The sequence below is a fragment of the Desmodus rotundus genome, chromosome 8 (genome assembly GCF_022682495.2).
Source record: "Desmodus rotundus isolate HL8 chromosome 8, HLdesRot8A.1, whole genome shotgun sequence".
NCBI classification, from domain to species: Eukaryota; Metazoa; Chordata; class Mammalia; order Chiroptera; family Phyllostomidae; genus Desmodus; species Desmodus rotundus.
The window spans coordinates 110,084,509-110,101,615 of NC_071394.1; the positions used below are offsets into that span (position 1 = coordinate 110,084,509).

Genomic DNA, 17,107 nt, shown 5'->3' on the forward strand with positions numbered 1-17,107 from the left:
CTAGATGAATGGACGAATTCCTAGAAATGCCAATTACTCAAAATAACTCAAGAAGAATTAGAAAAATCTCAATGACTGAAACTGCTAAAGAGATTGAATCAGGAATCAAAACCTCCCCACAAAGAAAAGTCGAGGACCAGATGGCTTCACCAGTGAATTGTACTAAACATTTAAAGAATTGGCACCAATTATATTTCCAAACCCTTCCAGAACGTTAAAAAAGGTGAAATACTTATTGACCCATTCTGTGCAGCTAGTATTATCCTGGTACGAAGGACAGACAAAGCATCACATGAAAGGAAAACTACAGCCCAACGAAGTTCTGGCAAACTGAATCCAACAGCATTTTAAAAGGATTATACAACGTGACCAAGTGGAATTTTCCCCAGGAATTTCAAGGATGACACAAACATAGGAAAATCAGTCAATGTAATACACGTTATTCGAATTAAAGGGGAAAAACACTCACAATCATACCAAGTGATGCAGAAAATGCATTTAACAATATCCACACTACCCTGATATAGTTAAAAAAAATTTAGAAAACTAGAAATTAAAGGGAACTTACCGAACATAATAAATGACACTAAGGAAAAATCCACAACTAACACTATACCCATTGGTGAAAAACTGAACTCTTTTCCCCTAAGATTAGGAAAAAGAATACAATGCCTGTTTTTACCACTGCAATTCAGCAGTGTACTGGAAGTTCTAGCCAGAGTAATTAGACTAGAAAATAAAAAATAAAAAGCATCTAAATTGGAAAAACCGTAAAACTATCTCTATTTAAAAATGAAATAATCAAATAAATATATAAAAATCCCATAGAATCCACAATAAAAATCCATTACAGCTAATAAACAATTTCAGTGTTGCAGGGTACAACATCAACACACACACACACACACACACACACACACAAATCAATTGTGTTTCTATACAACTGCAATAAAGGACCCAAAGAGGAAATTAAGAAAGTTAGTCCATTTATAATAGCATCTAGAAGAATTAAATACCTAGAAATAACTTTAGCCAAGGAAGCAAAAGATACATATACTGAAAATTACAAAAGAGTGTTTAAAGAAATTAAAATCAACCTAAATAAATAGAAAGACATTCCATGTTCATGGACAGGAAAATTTAGTATTGTTAAGATGGCAATAACTACAGATTCAATGCAATTCTTACCAATTTCCAACAGCCTTTTTTTGTAGAAGTAGCATAAAGCCTATGGCTAAACCATACAGAATTTATTTTGGGGGTGAGGAAAATGTTCAAAAATCAATTGTACTGATGGTTGTACAACCAACTCTGTGAAAACCTTAAGGCCATTGAATTGTACACTTTAAAATAAGTAGATTATTTGGCATGTGAATTATATCTCAAATAAGCTATTTTAAAAAATATAGATAGTTCTCCCTCACTCTCTAAAAGTCTCCCTTTTCTCTCTTCCTCAAGAATTCATCTTCTAAACTGAACTCAATTATAACCTCATCTAGCTAGTACCTCCTAAATCTTTGTCGTTGGCCTTGACTTTCCTCCTGGCTTCAAGACCTGAGTCTCCCCTCTTCCTGCTACTGGGAAGACAGCAGGAGTCACAACAGTCACTAAGTTCAAATTTGTTTTCCTACTTCAACACATGGTCTCAGCTAACAGGTCCTCATCTTCCATGTTAGTAAGTCTGGTATCTCACCCTCAAAAACACCTACTCCCCCATACCGCCAGCCCCATTCAGTCAGTCACCAATTTCTGTCAGTTCTACCTCCATAACATCTTTCTTTCTTTCCCTTTCAACTAATAAATTCATTATTTCAAAACATCACAATTTCCCTTCCTTCAATTCCTCTTCTCCTCAATACAGTATTATATTCCCAAATGGAGGTCAAGAAATTAACAACGCAGTATCTACCATACTTTCCCCTTCTCAAAACCCCTCTGTAGCTTCCCACTTACTACAGAATAAAATTCTACCTCTCCACAGCTTGACCTTCAAAATCTTCTGTAAGATGGATTCAACTCACTTGCCTAAGGTCACTTTCTATGTTATTCTGGAGCCCTGAATGACAGTAAGAGCATTATCATTTCTTTAGCATACCATGGCTTCTCACCTAGTTGCTTTTTCCCTAGCACTTTCTCCATTAACTGAATTCCTCATCTTCCAAGAGCCATGTGCTTTTACTATTCTCTCAAAATATACTTTTCCTCCAGTCTAAGATGCCATCCAATTCTCAGGCAGCTGCCAATTTTAGAAATGTTGAAATGTGTAAAAAATATATGCCTTCCAGTAAAATACAGTAAATAACTTCTTCCTGTACAGTGTATTCCCTCAATACAGTGTTTGTATTTCTATTTAACTTATTTCTTAGGTCTGGTATTATGACTTAATATCTGTAGATCATAGGCTCCTTAAGGACAAAAACTGTCTTGCTCATCTATGACACAGTAGAAATCCCACTGGACAACCCAGAGGAGATTTTGTGAAGAGAGAAGTGAAGAGAAGAGAAGAGAAGAGAAGAGAAGAGAAGAGAAGAGAAGAGAAATAAAATAGCACTAATAATAACACTTATCTCGTGTTTATTATCAGAATAAATTAGAGAATATACATTAAAATCAATGTGTAAAGTGGATCTTATTCAAATGCCGGATTTTGGTATTTTAAGAGATATATTTACTAAAATTAAATGTCACACTGCAAATCTGTTACTCTTCAATATCAGAAACTACATTAAGGAATACAGGATATTTAACTCAAGGAAATTTCTATAGGAAATTACTGCATCCCGTAATACTTCAGGAACACAGCAGTCACCTGGCTCCAGGAGGACAAAGCACCCTCCCAGCACTCCAAGCACACTAGCTCATGACTATTGATTCCCGCTCCTGCTTCTAGAGAGCAAGGTCTGTGACCCTAAGACATGGATTCTCAATGGGAACAAGGAACAGATATTAAGGGAGGCATGTGCAGTGTGAAAACAAAACAGATCACAAAGTGGGGCATGGACTGAGAAGCTTGGCACTAAGAGGCACTCAGATGAAATGAATGACTCTAAGATATAAAGATACCTTTGAAAGTTTATGTCTAACACTCTTCTATTGCCTGGACCAGCGTAATATCCTCTTACCAGTTCTCCTACCTCCAGAAGGCACCCTCGTGAACTCATCTTCCACGTTTATGGAAAAAGCACAGTTTTAAAGCAAAGTTAACCACTCCACTACACCTTCAACAGCTCCCTATCAGCTTGAGAATAAAAATAACTTGGCCTCTTCCTGGCTCCCTAGTCCCATTTTATGAGCCAAACTTGATGCTCCAGCAACAGTGACTGAAATTCCTTATACATGCTTTAAGCTCTTTCAGGATTTTTAGCCTTTGCTCAAGCCTCTCCTTCCAGCATCATCTCTTCCATCTCTCTTTACCAATCTTTTAAAGCTCAGCTCACGTTTTCCAACTCCTGAAAGTATTCCATCAACTATATGATTGGGTTAACTGCTCCTCCCTTGAGTTCTTACAAAAACATGTCCCCACCTCTAACGTATCATACATTCTATTGAAATTTTAAAATTGAAACTATCCTTTAAAAAAATAAAACTCTGCCAGTAGACTATGAATACCACAAGACCAAAACGCAAGTGTTTTCAACCTGGCAGTCATCTCCCTAATATAGTCTCACTCAGTGAATGTTTCATGAACTGAGATGTTGATCTTAATATCAGTTTTTACGGAATTATTCCATTGTCCATCCCCCACCCCCCAAAAGAACCAAGAGGGTTTTGTTTTTTGTTTGTTTGGGGGTTTCTTAAGCCAAGTCTTCTTTACGGCTAATGCTACACAATCGCACAGGTATATTAATGACTATTAGACACTAACAACACAGTCGCTGAGAATAGTCCACTAAGCTTTCAGATCCATTCCCCAGACTTACCCTGTGTTGCTCTGTATCAGGCAACTGCAATTTCCAAGCAACATTGCCCTCTGGCTTCCAGGAAGATTCGGCTGGTGGGAAAGTACTAATGGGTGATACAAGGCAGAAGAGGGAGAAGCCAGAGAGCACTTCTCCTCACTCTCCTTTCCCCCTCCAGGAGTCTTGTCCTCTGACATCCCACCTCCCACCACAAGGCCTCAACCATGGCTCTAGCGCCCCCACTCAGCCCTGGCTTCTGTGCTCTCGTAAGACCAACTTTTCTCGTTTGTCCCAGCCCTAATGGTATCACAGAGGCCTTCAGGTATTGTTAATACCTGGTTTGTCTCACAGTTCGGATTGGCTTCTCAGCAATTACCTGTGCAACCAGTTCCTGGATTACCTTTCCTCTGATGAAAGACCTACTGTGTTCACTGTCATCTGGATGGATCCTTACTGATTCTGTTTTTGACTGTCATTTAAAACAGAGTCAATCATAATACACCTCAGCATACTACAGCATAACAATTTTGATCTTGAAGAAAACTTACTACACAGAAATATTATTCAGAATACAGATAAAAAGAGAACAAGAAAAGAGAAGGGAGGGAGGGAGAAGGAACCATGCATTAAATTCCTACAAGTAGCCCTGACTAGTGTAGCTCAGAGGTTGGGCATCACTCCACAAAGCAAAAGGTCACCGGTTCGATTCCCAGGTCAGGACACATGCCTGGGTTGCAGGCTGGTCCCTGGTCAGTCAGGGGCATGAGTGAGAAGCAACCGACTGATGTTTCTCTCACACATGGACGTTTCTCTCCCTCTCTTTCTGCCTCCTTTCCCTTCTCTCTAAGGGTAATTTTTTTAAAAGTTCTTAAAAGTAAAAATAAAGAATATAACATTTTATTCATATCAAAGTGTTTTTCACTGGAACGAAGTCTTTCCTCAGCTGCAATGTTTGCCTGAATTAAGTCAATCACTTATAATAAAAATGTCACTTTTTAAAAACTTATCTAGTAGAGGGGAAAATTGGAAGGATAGTGGGAGTTGGAGTCACTACAGGCCAAGACATCTGTTCAAAGGGGGAAAAAAATGATAAAGACCTCCTGTCACTGACATCATTCAAATCCACAAAACCCAGTCCTTGTTCTAGACAAATCCATTAAAAGAATACCTTTAACCATTAATCTTACTTCATAATTTTTTAAAAGATCATAAAATGTTAAAGTTGAAAAGAATCGCTTTAAACATAAAGAATGAGGGCACAATTTGTAAGCAGTTCAGTGTTAACAACCGATTACTACAGAACTTTTCAACTCCCCTTTCATGTAATCACTATGCGAAATTCCTTAATGAGCTAGTGCAATAATTCAGCAATCACTCACCATCCATAGAATGTTTCAGAAAATGAAACATTCTAGAGCAAACGTCTATTATTTGTTTTCATTTTCTGAATAAACAGTACTTCTTAATCACTGAATTAGTTACTCTTGATCACAGAAAAATGCTATTAGACAATGATCGCCAAAGTAAAGCAAAAGATCAATTTAAGATTACAGACTTTGGAAGACTGAAAATATGTGAAGAAAGGGGCCTGAGGTTTGGAACTAGCATTTCCTGAGCAATTATGCACTACCAGGCACTTTACATAAATTACTTCATGTTAGTTAAAACCTCACAGTGAGGAAATGGAAGCCCCAAAAGGTCACCTAATTTTTCCAAGCAACCAACCTAACCAGCAAACAGTAGAAGTAAAGTTTGAGTTCACTTCTATCTGGCTCTGGTGTCTGGCTCTTTTTTGCTGTCTCTGGAACCATGTTCCTGCAAGTGATTTTAAGCTAAAAATGAACCAGAGAATTACTTTTTAAAAATTAAAAGGCTAAAGGACATGACAATCACTAGCTAGCATTTTAAATATCAACAGTGATTATTATCAGACTTACACACATTTTTAACATAAAAATATTTGTATAAAGAGAACTTCACTTAGCACCTAGTATGTCAAGCTCTGCAAATAAACCAGTTACAAGAAGGACCTACCTCAAAAGCATGTAACTAATTACCAATTAATAAATATTTCTCACTGATACAAAAACCTTAAAATGAGATCAGCATTGCCAACCTACGTCCAAGCATTCATATATAAGAAAAACGGAGGTATCTTTTGTTTTAACCTATCAGCGTTTTTAATAGTGTTGTAGATATGATTATATCTAAAAATCTCTTCGGTTCTGCAAAAACATCAAACTGGAGCACTGAAAACATATATAATAAACCCTACTGAATAGACTAATTTTTATTCCTATGAGGAATGACTGATTCATATGGAGTTTGATGTCATGAAATAACCCATTTTCAAAATATAAAAGGTTGAAAGAGAAAAGAAAAATCAGGCTCATTCCAATTTAACCTACAGTTTTTCACATAGTATAACCACTAGTTAAAAAGAAATTACCAGCCTGTGAAATATAAGCCAAGCTCAAAATATAAAATACAAAGTCAAATGTAAACAAAACAATGTTTATATGAGTTTTATACAGTGTCTTTTCTAATCCTATGTATTTTTACTAAGGAAAAAATATACCAACTTAGAAAGTATAATGTTAATGTTCTCTAAAGTTTGTGATTACAAGGGATTACCGCCAAGATCAAAAACAGCATTGCATAGATACCTGTATCACGTGATCTAACTGCACAAAAATTTGTCGCTGCTCAATTCTGCATCGCATGAAAGTCTAAAGTAAATCAAGAAAATTAAAACACTTAAGATACTTAATAGGGAGCATTTGTGCATGTACCGTGTTTTGCTGTGTATAATGCGCACTTTTTGCCCAAATTTTTTAGGGAAAAATAATGATGCACATTATACATGGATATAATGAATACGTACCATGGGTAAATAATCCCATGTATAATGCACAATAAAACATGGCTGCACATTATACACGGAAAAATACAGTATTGTATGTAGACAAAGTTATGTCACTATTTTTACCCAAATCATTTTCAAAGTATTTGACTGGAGATCCTAGAACTTCCTCTTTTTTTTTTTTTTTTTTTAAAGATTTTAGTTACTTATTTTTAGACAGAGGGGAAGGGAGGGAGAAAAAGAGGGAGAGAAACATCAATGTGTGGTTGCCTCTCCTGCACTCACTACCTGGGACCTGGCCCACAGCCCAGGCATGTGCCCTGACTGGGAATTGAAACAGCGATCCTGTGGTTCTCAGGCTGGTGCTCAATCTACTGAGCCACACCAGCCAGGGCTGGAGATCCTAGAACTTACTGAAAGATTAGAAATGCCTGATTTGTTTCTAGCAGTTGTCTCTGTAATGTGAATATTGGGATCTCTGACTGTATATGATAGGCAAAGATTTAATATCTACAATATACAAAGAGCTCTGGAAAAATCAGTAAGAAAAAAATTCCACCAAAATTGGGCAAAACACTCAAATAGGCATTAATGAAATAATAAAAGCAATCTGTCGATTTTTGCCAGGAGGCTAACCATATACAATGATTTACAATACCTTCAGGTAGCAAAGTTGTAAACAAATGTAATTTATACCCTACACTAAAACTTGGGGTATAAATTAGTATCATCTTTCTAGTAGGCAGTTTGACAATAAGTATCAAAATCTAAATTATACAGACCTTTGATACAATCCCACTTCCAGAAATATACTTAGAATAACAACACTGGTGCATGAGGATTTATGAAAGATAATATATTGAAATAGGACACAAAACTAATTAAAATTAGAAGTTACATGCTTAATTAAAATGTAAAAATTAGAAACTATATGAATAACAGAAAATAGTTACTGTTTAAAAAGGGTGGGAATAAAAATTACTTTTTAAAATTTCACTGTATGTTGCACTTTATTTTTCAATTAATGATGTATGATCATGATACTTAGGAGGTTGAACATACAGACAGAAATTAACCCATCCAACAACTTTTGTAGTTTTATTTTGTTTAGTTTTTTTGGTCTGTGTACCACTACGTTGTGATTCAACGTAGTCACAAATTCTTTGCCACTTTCTCCATTACAAGATGGAGTTTAATTCTCCTTCCCACATGGAATTGAGTCTGGGCTAATTCTATCTGTTTAGCCAACAGAATACAGCAGAAGTAATGCTCGTCAGTTCCAAGCACAGCCTTTAAGAGGCCTGGCTGCTTCCACTCCCTACCTCTTAGAATGCCTGTTCACGGGACACTCCCTCTCCTTCATGCCCAGGCCACGTGAAGAGGCCTCACGTAGGTGCTGTGACCACCAGCCCTACTGAGCTCCCTGGCAGCAGCCTGAGTCAACTGCCAACCTTGTGTGTCAGACATCATGGATGTGGAAACCAACCAACAATGAGCTGACACCAAATGACAGAGATAAACTACCCCTACCAAGCGCTACACAAGTCATAAAATCATGAGTAAATAAATATTAACGTTGTCTTAAACTACTAAATTTTAGAGTGGTTTATCACACAGTAGTTGATAACTGGAATACCGTCTTATTTACTGCTATATTTTCAGTACCTGGTATGACATCTCCTTTCAATGGGCAGAGCACCAGGAGCAAAGACAATGTAAAGGGCCTTGTCGCTCACAGCGCAGTCAAAAGTGAGACACAGACTCTTAGGTAAAAAGACGATTGAATACATAAATGTTATGGGGTAATACAGGGTATCTGGCCAAACAGGAAGGGCACACACCTCAAGACTTAGTACAAGGAAGCTTCCTGGATGCGGCATTTGAGCTAAGACCTCACACTGCAGTATGATCAAGAAACAGAATATCTCAGGCTTGAGGCAAACAAAATCATAAAGTTAAAAAAAAAACCCCTCAGATTTCAGTACTTTAAAATGAAATCACGGAGTATGGGGGAGGCAGAAGAAGGAGACACAAGACTGAGAAACAGGTGACAAAGAGTACTGAAGGGTCCTAAGCTCTAGAGTAGGACAATCAGGTGAGAGCTCAAAAAAGATCACCTGGCTACAGGGACACCAGTCCGAAAACCTTACAGAAACATAAGTCTGGCAAATGGAGAGCTAATATACCAGAGTAGGAGTGGTAGGGATCAAGAGACAATGGAATCAAGGGGTAGAATCCATAGAGCTTGATGCCATTACGTGAAAATTAAGAAAAAGAGAGTAAAATGTGTCTTCCAGGGTTCTGACTTGAACAACTACAGAGATGGTGGTGCCATCCATATAGATAATAAACTTCTGGGGGCACGGGGGAAAGGGAGGGAAGGGGGGACAGATTTTGTGAGAGGAGATGGTATATTCAGTTGCAGACATACAGAATTTGAGTTTTCTGCAGGCCACCCAAAAGTGGAGTTATCCAGCAGACAACCAGATACACAGATCTAAAACTCAGGAAGAAATCAGGGTTTGAGATCTAAGATAACAGTCTTTAGAAGCTTTTTCTATCTTTGTAACACTAATCTCTCACTATCTCCTCTGCAGTCCTCACCACTCTGTAATTCTCTGACAATGTATCTTTATAAAGTATCTCTCTCTCATTTTGTTAACACTTTCAAAGCAGTGGTTTTACATTATGAGGAAACCCAAGTTTAATAACTGTTTTGCCACAGGCTTTGCCAGATAAACTGCATAATGGCCACTGGTCAGAGTGTTTAACAGGTGGTTTTGGTGATGAGAAGGAAGTAAATTAGGGGCACGTATTAGGACCCCTTCCCAGACTGGAGCAAAGCATCTGTCCTCCTGACCACAGCAGAAAGTATGGAGAAGAGCCACTCTCTGAAAGAAAACAAGATATATCTGGAAAATAAATAGAAAGCCAGAAAAACATTAAACGGGCAGAATTAAAGAAGTCCAGAAAAGATAATCAGAAAATAGAAAGAGGGCCAGAGAGAGAAGAGCTGACTTACCAGATACTTCCCCATCCTCACCTCTGCCTTTCTGTCCTACCCTCACTGCCTCCTGGTCCCTTTATCACTTCTCACTGTTTCCATTACAACCAGTTTGACAATGACAAAATCTGGCTTGGAGATCTTTAAGTAGACCAAGTAGGACCTTAGCTTGAAAAAAAGAAAAAAACTCACCATAAGGAATAAAAAATTACACCATCTAACCAGAAAAAACAAACAAAAAACAAAAAAACATGACACTTGATACTGCAAACAAGCAAATACTAGGTTGTACAGTCTGATCTCTCTATCAGTCTTGTCTTTTAATTTCTGCCACACCACATAGAAAAAAACCTTCAAGCTCTAAGGCACAGGTGGCAAACACAAGGTCCATAGGCCAAATCCAGCCCTCCACCTTGTTTTATCCGGCCAGGCACCTGGTTTCTACCTGCAGGCAGGGTAGTTACATTTATATAGTACTAAAATTACATTCGGCCCTTTGTAAACAACACCGAGGCTGAGGTGGCCCCCAGTGAAAATGAATTTGACACCCCTGCTCTAAGGAGATAAAAAATGCAAAATCTCAGAGTAATTGCTTGGGAGGTAGAACTAGACAATCACAATGATTTTAACATAAAATACAAGATTTAACATAAAGCACCAGAAGAGCTGTGTCTTTTGACAAAGTAGAAATCACAAAACTTTTGAGCTAGGAGGATCCTTAGAGATTGTCTCAGTTTCAGCTGCTATAACAAAATACCACAGACTGAGTGCCTTATAAACAACAGAAATTTATTTCTTACATTTCTGAGGGCTAAACACTCTCAACCAGGTTGCAGACTGCTGACTTCTGGATGTATCCTCGTGTACCAGGGAGAGGAAGCGAACTCTCTGGTGACTCCTGTAAGGGCACTAATCCCATTCATGAGGTCTCCGCCCTCATGACCTCATCTAATCCGAGTTACCTCCCAAAAGTCTCACCTCCTAATACCATTTGGGAAGGTGAGCAGGATTTCAAGTTATAAATTTTGGAGGGGACACATTCAGAGTCCGTGACAGAGATCATTTGGTGGGACAGCTTTCTGGGAGCTGAGTACATCAGTTCACAGTGACACCATATCAAAACATATTTCAAGTCAATGAAATTAAGAAAATCATTCCAACATAGCTATCATAAGTGAAAATTAACCATGAAAAAACCTTATGTAACCCTGGCTGGTATGGGTCAGTGGATTGAGGGATGGCCTGCAAACCAAAGGGTCACTGGTTCGATTCTCAGTCAGGGCACATGCCTGGGCTGCGGGCCACATCCCCAGTAGGGGGCACATGAGAGGCAACCACACATTGATGTTTCTCTCCCTCTCTTCCTCCCTTCCCCTCTCTAAAAATAAATTTTAAAAATCTTAAAAAGAAGAAGAAAAGAAAAAAACCTTATGCAAAAATGGATGGCTTCAATGGTATGCTTATCTACCTGGAAAATGTAAGAGAGTCAACTCAAAAACTGTTTAATAAATAGATTCAGAAAGTGACTAGTTACAAAATAAATACACATAAAAAAAATCAGCAAATCTTTATTTGCCAGAGAAAGTCTGGTAAAAATACATACACATACAAGCACACACAGAGACAGAGAGAGAAATCACATTCACAGTAATAAAAAATAAAGTAGAGTGGACTGAATAGAAAGCCAAATGATAAAGCTTCTGATACCCGTGGAGAAAGAATAGATCATTCATTAAGTAGTATCGAGAAAATGGGCTAATAAAAAGCTTTAAATCTTTTAAAACCTGTACTTCACACTATACAACCAAACATGTTCTGCAAACCTGAAATGTAAAACTGAAAAAGTATGAGAATTGAAATATAAATTAATAGCTATATAAACATAAGGCAGAAAAAGCCTACAAGATACATAAAGGAAAAGCAAAATGTAACTACAGAAAATGTTAAAACCTGTGAGAGAAGAGGCGAGAGTATAAAATCAATTATACCCTAATAAAACTGTTAAAATAAAGAAGAGATGGCAATTCCCAATAACGACAAGCTTTGTAGTAAAGGATAAAGTGGTACGATCTTTCTGGTGGGCAATCTGGCCATGTGTATCAATCATGGCCATATATTTTGAGCCAATAATTCCACTCACAGCATTTTTCCTTCATAAATAATAATGCACCTGCACAAAGGGATATTAGCTACAAAACGATAGTGTGGCACTGCTTGCCGTAATGATTGAAGGAATCTGGGTGTTGAAGAATGGAGGACTACTTATAGTACATTCACACAATAAAATATTGGATATTATGGAACCACTAAAAATTATGTGGAAGAGTAACAACGTTAGTAATATAAAATGTAAAAGGAAAAACAAATGCAAGCACCAAAATGGCAAGAATCCACTTTTGGTTTTAAAAATATACGGTAGGTATATCCACACACACTCATATTTATCTGTATATATCTAACAATATACACACACACCACACACATGATACACAGGATAAAGAAATTAAAATTACTCCTGAATTAGTTCATAGAAATGTAGGTTAGAAAAGGGAGGCAATTGATCTCAAGCCTCACTATACCACACACATCTTCCTATCTAAATGATTATTCTTGCCACAAGACTCTTGGACTTCACGAAGCCTAGTCTAATGAACGCAGAAAACAAAGGTGGAAATAGTGGTACCACCTGCCCATCTCCTATCCACTCCATCTCCCCCTGCAAGCCCTACCAGAGATCCAGGATAATCAATCCACCGTCTCACCCCAAGATGGCAAGAGATGTAATGTTAGTAACTCCTCTTGAAGTTACCTGCAAGGTAGCTCCTGAGACAACTCCAAATGTACCTATTCTGGGAAATGCTAAACAGGTCGATAGTGATCCCCAGTAATTATCAGGAAACAGAATGCACGACCCTGCAGCCAGGGCCTGTAACTTAGAGTCAGTTTACTTTCACTGTTATCACCCCAATTCCATCAGGAGGGTGCCTCTCCCCAAAGAAAGTTGTATCAGAAGTGGGAGCTTACTCTCACTAATTTAAGTATTCTGAAGACCCACTACATAAAAGTGGAGACCTAATTACTTTGGTTCCACCTTTTCATCTTATTTAGGAACAAATTTTAGTAACACTAAAACATTCCTGCTAACCAAAATTGTGACTCATCTTTCAAAACTAGTACTTGCAGTACAAGTATAACTTTTTTTCAGCCTCTCTCAAGGCAAAATAACCCTAAAGAAAACTTTAAAAAATTTGCAACACAGTGGCTAATTATTTTTGATCATTTATTTTTATAAAATTTCCACAATAGGCATTAATTTCTGTAACAGAAGAAAAAACATTCTCATGGCAGGCTAAACAATCATACTATAATTACTCGATCTAAGATACACATCCATAGCATCATTTTCTCTAGACAGATATATCATAACTATTCTGTCATAAATTATCACATAAAATTAAGCCTAATCAATTTTACAGAGCAAATCGTTCTTCTCAATGTAAACTTCCTGACCTACAAAAATTTATGAAAATTTGCAAATGTCTATAATGCTTATTTCAAACCTCATATCTTCTTTGTTTTTTAAAAACATAATACAGTAACCACCTTTCCTAGGCAACTGAGTTAAGAAAAACAACAGGCCCTGGTGGTTAGAGAGTCTCCCTGATACGCCAAGGTTGATGTTTGATCCCCAGTCAGGACACATACAAGAATCAACCAATGAGTGCATAAATAAGTGGAAAGACAAACTAATGTCTCTCTCTCTCTCCCTGCCTTCCTTTCTCTCAAAAATCAATAAATTTAAAGAGAGACAAATAATAAATCTGGAATTACTAAGTATTTTCATGGAGTCAGTCACAGATACCGCATGCAGCACAGAACAAGGACTGAGTGACATAATCTTTAGATATTTTTCATACGAACTAATGGATATCTAATGAGCATTACTGCATGCCAGGACCTATACTAGGTGCTAAAGATACAAAATGCTAACACAGAGATCCTATATTCCAGTTCTCTGCCTATCTTGCCAAAAAGACATACACATGTCTTGAGTTCAGGCCTAGGCAGGAAAGAAAGGACTGAAAACTTGCAGGGTCAAACAGAAGCAGATCCTACTTTTACATTTAATAGTGACATACAAACTTAAGAGACTGGTCCAGCAAGCAAGTGCAAACAAAATAAATCTTTGCAAATTTCAGTATTTTATTCAGAAACAATTACAAACATTGAAGAACTAATACTAGTTCATTTCTAAATGGGAAAGAATAGGAGAAATTTTCAAAAGGATGACAATTTTGGATTTTTAAATGAAGGAAAAGCTCATCACATTCTTAACAGGAAGAGACATTAAAGAATATCATTAATTCATCTTCTAAAAAGGCAGCACAGAGAATTGTTAAAAGCATGACTCTAGAGTCAGCCAACCAGAACCCTTAGCTGAGCATCTGCTGTGTAAACCGGAGCACGTCCTGAGCACGTGACTTGCATCCTCTCTGTTTCAGTTTCCTTAAAAGTTGTTGTGAGGATTAAATGAGTTAAGATTGGTAAAGTGCTTAGAACAATGTCCGGCACTTAGTAACTACTTCGAAAATACTGTCATAAATATTACTTAATAACACAAAGAAACAATGGTAAATTAAGAACTACTGATTATAGAAATTACAGTATAAACATAGTTGATGTTACACTTCCATAAAGTTGTTTTAAAGTTAAGTACAATACGGCCATTTTTATGTACATAAAGTACTTGAGGGTTTGTATGCCACTTTCAAACTTCTCAATTTATGTTCGATTTTATTACATTAGGAAAAAAATCTGAATTCATTTAGCATACCCTCTACAGGTGGAGACCCTTAACTGTTTAAAAAGTTTGCTTCCAAGGCTCAGGACAGCAATTCTCCATGAGGCTACATTTCAGGGAAAGAGCACACTCGATACTTCCACCAAGTAAAGAAACTCATCCCAGCAGTGCATCCAGAAACATATGTTGATAAAACCCAACTACCTATAGCTGAGCAATTGCTTCAGCTGGAAGTACAACAAGCTTCCATGGAAAATTCGAAGACCACAGAGCATACACACCTGGTACCTGCACTCTTCCTAGTTGGGGCAGCCCCCCAATTCTGCTGCTATCCCTCTCCCTGGGACCCATACTTGGCCTGCTCACTATGCATAAGGGATCTCCCTAAGGGAAGCCTTCTCAGTTCATCCTGCTATTTGCCCTTTCTCTCAAGCCACCTCTACAGCCAGCGTGAATTATTAAAAGGCACTTGTCCAATGATACATCATTTTATTTCTTATCACACAAGTTATCTACATCCTTGCTCCTCAAGGATGGTTCCTTGTCCAGCAGCACCGAGAAGCATACCAAGCTGAATCAGAGATCTACCAAGTCAGAATTGGCATTTTTAAACAAGAGCCCCAAAGGATTCCTATGTAAAGTTTGAGAAGCGATGTTCTATACTACCGCATAGTTGTATAACTTTGAAATGCTCGATTTTCCATGTGAATTCAGACATATGCTGTGAAAATTAGCAAGATGTGGAATCAAAAAACCTCATTATGAGAGATAACCAACATATCGTTGGATTTCTTTACCAGTGATATCAGAAGTGTTCAAAAGATTTATACTATTTTCAACAATACCTACAGTTAATGCTTCCTGCTTTGAGTCACTATTTAGTGCAACAGCACAAAACTATAGTAATATGCAATAATTTTATTGAGACTATTTTATTGTCCAAAGAGTACAAAAGAATGACTGGGTCTACAAACTTCTGCGAAAGCCGGTCCAAAAGTGTGCAATCTGCGTGCTAAAATTTCGGGATTCGGTCCAATTTAAAAGTCGACAAATGAAACTTTTTCCTTAAGTCATAAAAAAAAAAAAAGCTTAAGGATGTAAATTTTAAGCATACATCATATTCCCGGAATTAAAACTAGCATGAAAAAATCATTTGTAGCACCGAAAATTGTTTTCAGAGATTTGTGTTCGTTTTTCCAAGAAAAGTAGGGTGGGGGAAAATAACTTTCACCCTCAGCGAAGTTTTTGTCGCATCCTGAAAGATCTCTCAATTTGCACGTTTTTACAGATGAATAAACTTAAGTCGTACTTAAAACAAGGTCTGCTTGGTTGCCTCAAAGGTGAGAAAGGTTTCTAGCTCTTGTAAAGGTTGCATTTTAAAAGATTTGGGATTGCCGGTCAGTTTCGCTTCCGGCTTGCGGAGGAAGCGTGCTACCCAGCGCTGAAGTGAACAGGGAAATTCACCAAGTAGGAAGTTGAGCCTTAGTCCAGGCACCAGGCTCTGCCCCCTGGCTGCAGCTGGTCTTGCAGCCTAGACCCCAATCTCTCGAAGAGGGTAAAACAGGCGGGCTGAGGAAGGCAGGCTCCACGCCCTCCTGCCCTGGAGCTGGGGAGCCTCCCTCCCACCACCCAACCCGCACGCCGCCGGGGAAGTGCACACGCACGGGGCGGTGCGACTACCCAGCGGTGGCAGCGGCGGCAGCACCCGCACCCTCAGGCCTTCCCGTGAGAAGGCGACAGCTATAGCAGCAACGAGAAGGGAGGCGGCACTCGAGGCTCCTCCTGAGAGGCTGAGACGGAAGCCAGGGCGGAAGACACTGCATGTGGGGGGATGCACTGGAGGAAGGCAGAGGCGCTCAGAGGGCTCAGCTTTCTTACGATCATCATTTTATTTTACCTGTGGCGCAGAAGGGCTCCCCAGCTCCTACTCCCTGAATCCTCCTCCTCCCTCCTTTTTCAATCTCTCTCTCTCTCCCTCTCAGTCTCTGCCAGGCGCTCGTGGAACCGACCGGCCCGACCAGAAAGGGAACAGGGCGGGAGGGGTGGTGGCGGCGGCGATGACCAGCGAGCACGTGACCACGCTCGCGCCGTAACGGCGGCCGCCTCCTACCGCGCGCCCTCCTCGCGCTCCACCTCTAATAACCCCGGGCTCTCGGGTCCAGAACGCTCGTGCGCAGGCGCCCGCCCAGGCCCGGAGACTGCGCGAACGCGCGACGTGCTCCCTCTGGGGGCCAAGTCTTTGGGGCCCCACTAGGCTCGAGGTGGGGAGTGAGCCAGCCGGCTGAGAGAGCACATGCGCAAGAGGCTTTTAAAATTTTTTTTTTCCTTTCTGAACCCCGCTCCACCACCCCACCACCACCGGCGTGCAGTGCTGCTGGAGTCTGGGACCCGCCGCAGGGACTTAAGCACTCACACTCACCACCAACTTGGTGAGAGTGAGAGGAAAGGAGGGATGTCAACCCACCGAACTCTCCAGGCCTAAGAAATTGCATTTCCTTGTTGTGTGCAAATTGTCTTCATTAGTTTGCTATAGCTGAGTA

General features: G+C 39.1%; 1 protein-coding gene across 2 annotated transcripts in view; it reads right to left on the reverse strand.

Moving 5' to 3' along the window:
• Nucleotides 1–16,672, reverse strand: part of TBC1D5 (TBC1 domain family member 5) — a 467,560-nt gene extending 450,888 nt beyond the window's left edge. The window contains exon 1 of one of the 2 annotated variants that reach the window (XM_071222301.1): nucleotides 16,465–16,672. The gene's annotated coding sequence lies outside the window, so the exon portion shown is untranslated. The remainder of the gene's footprint in view (nucleotides 1–16,464) is intronic. The other variant, XM_024566252.4, reaches the window with a different exon arrangement.
• Nucleotides 16,673–17,107: the final 435 nt, after the last annotated feature.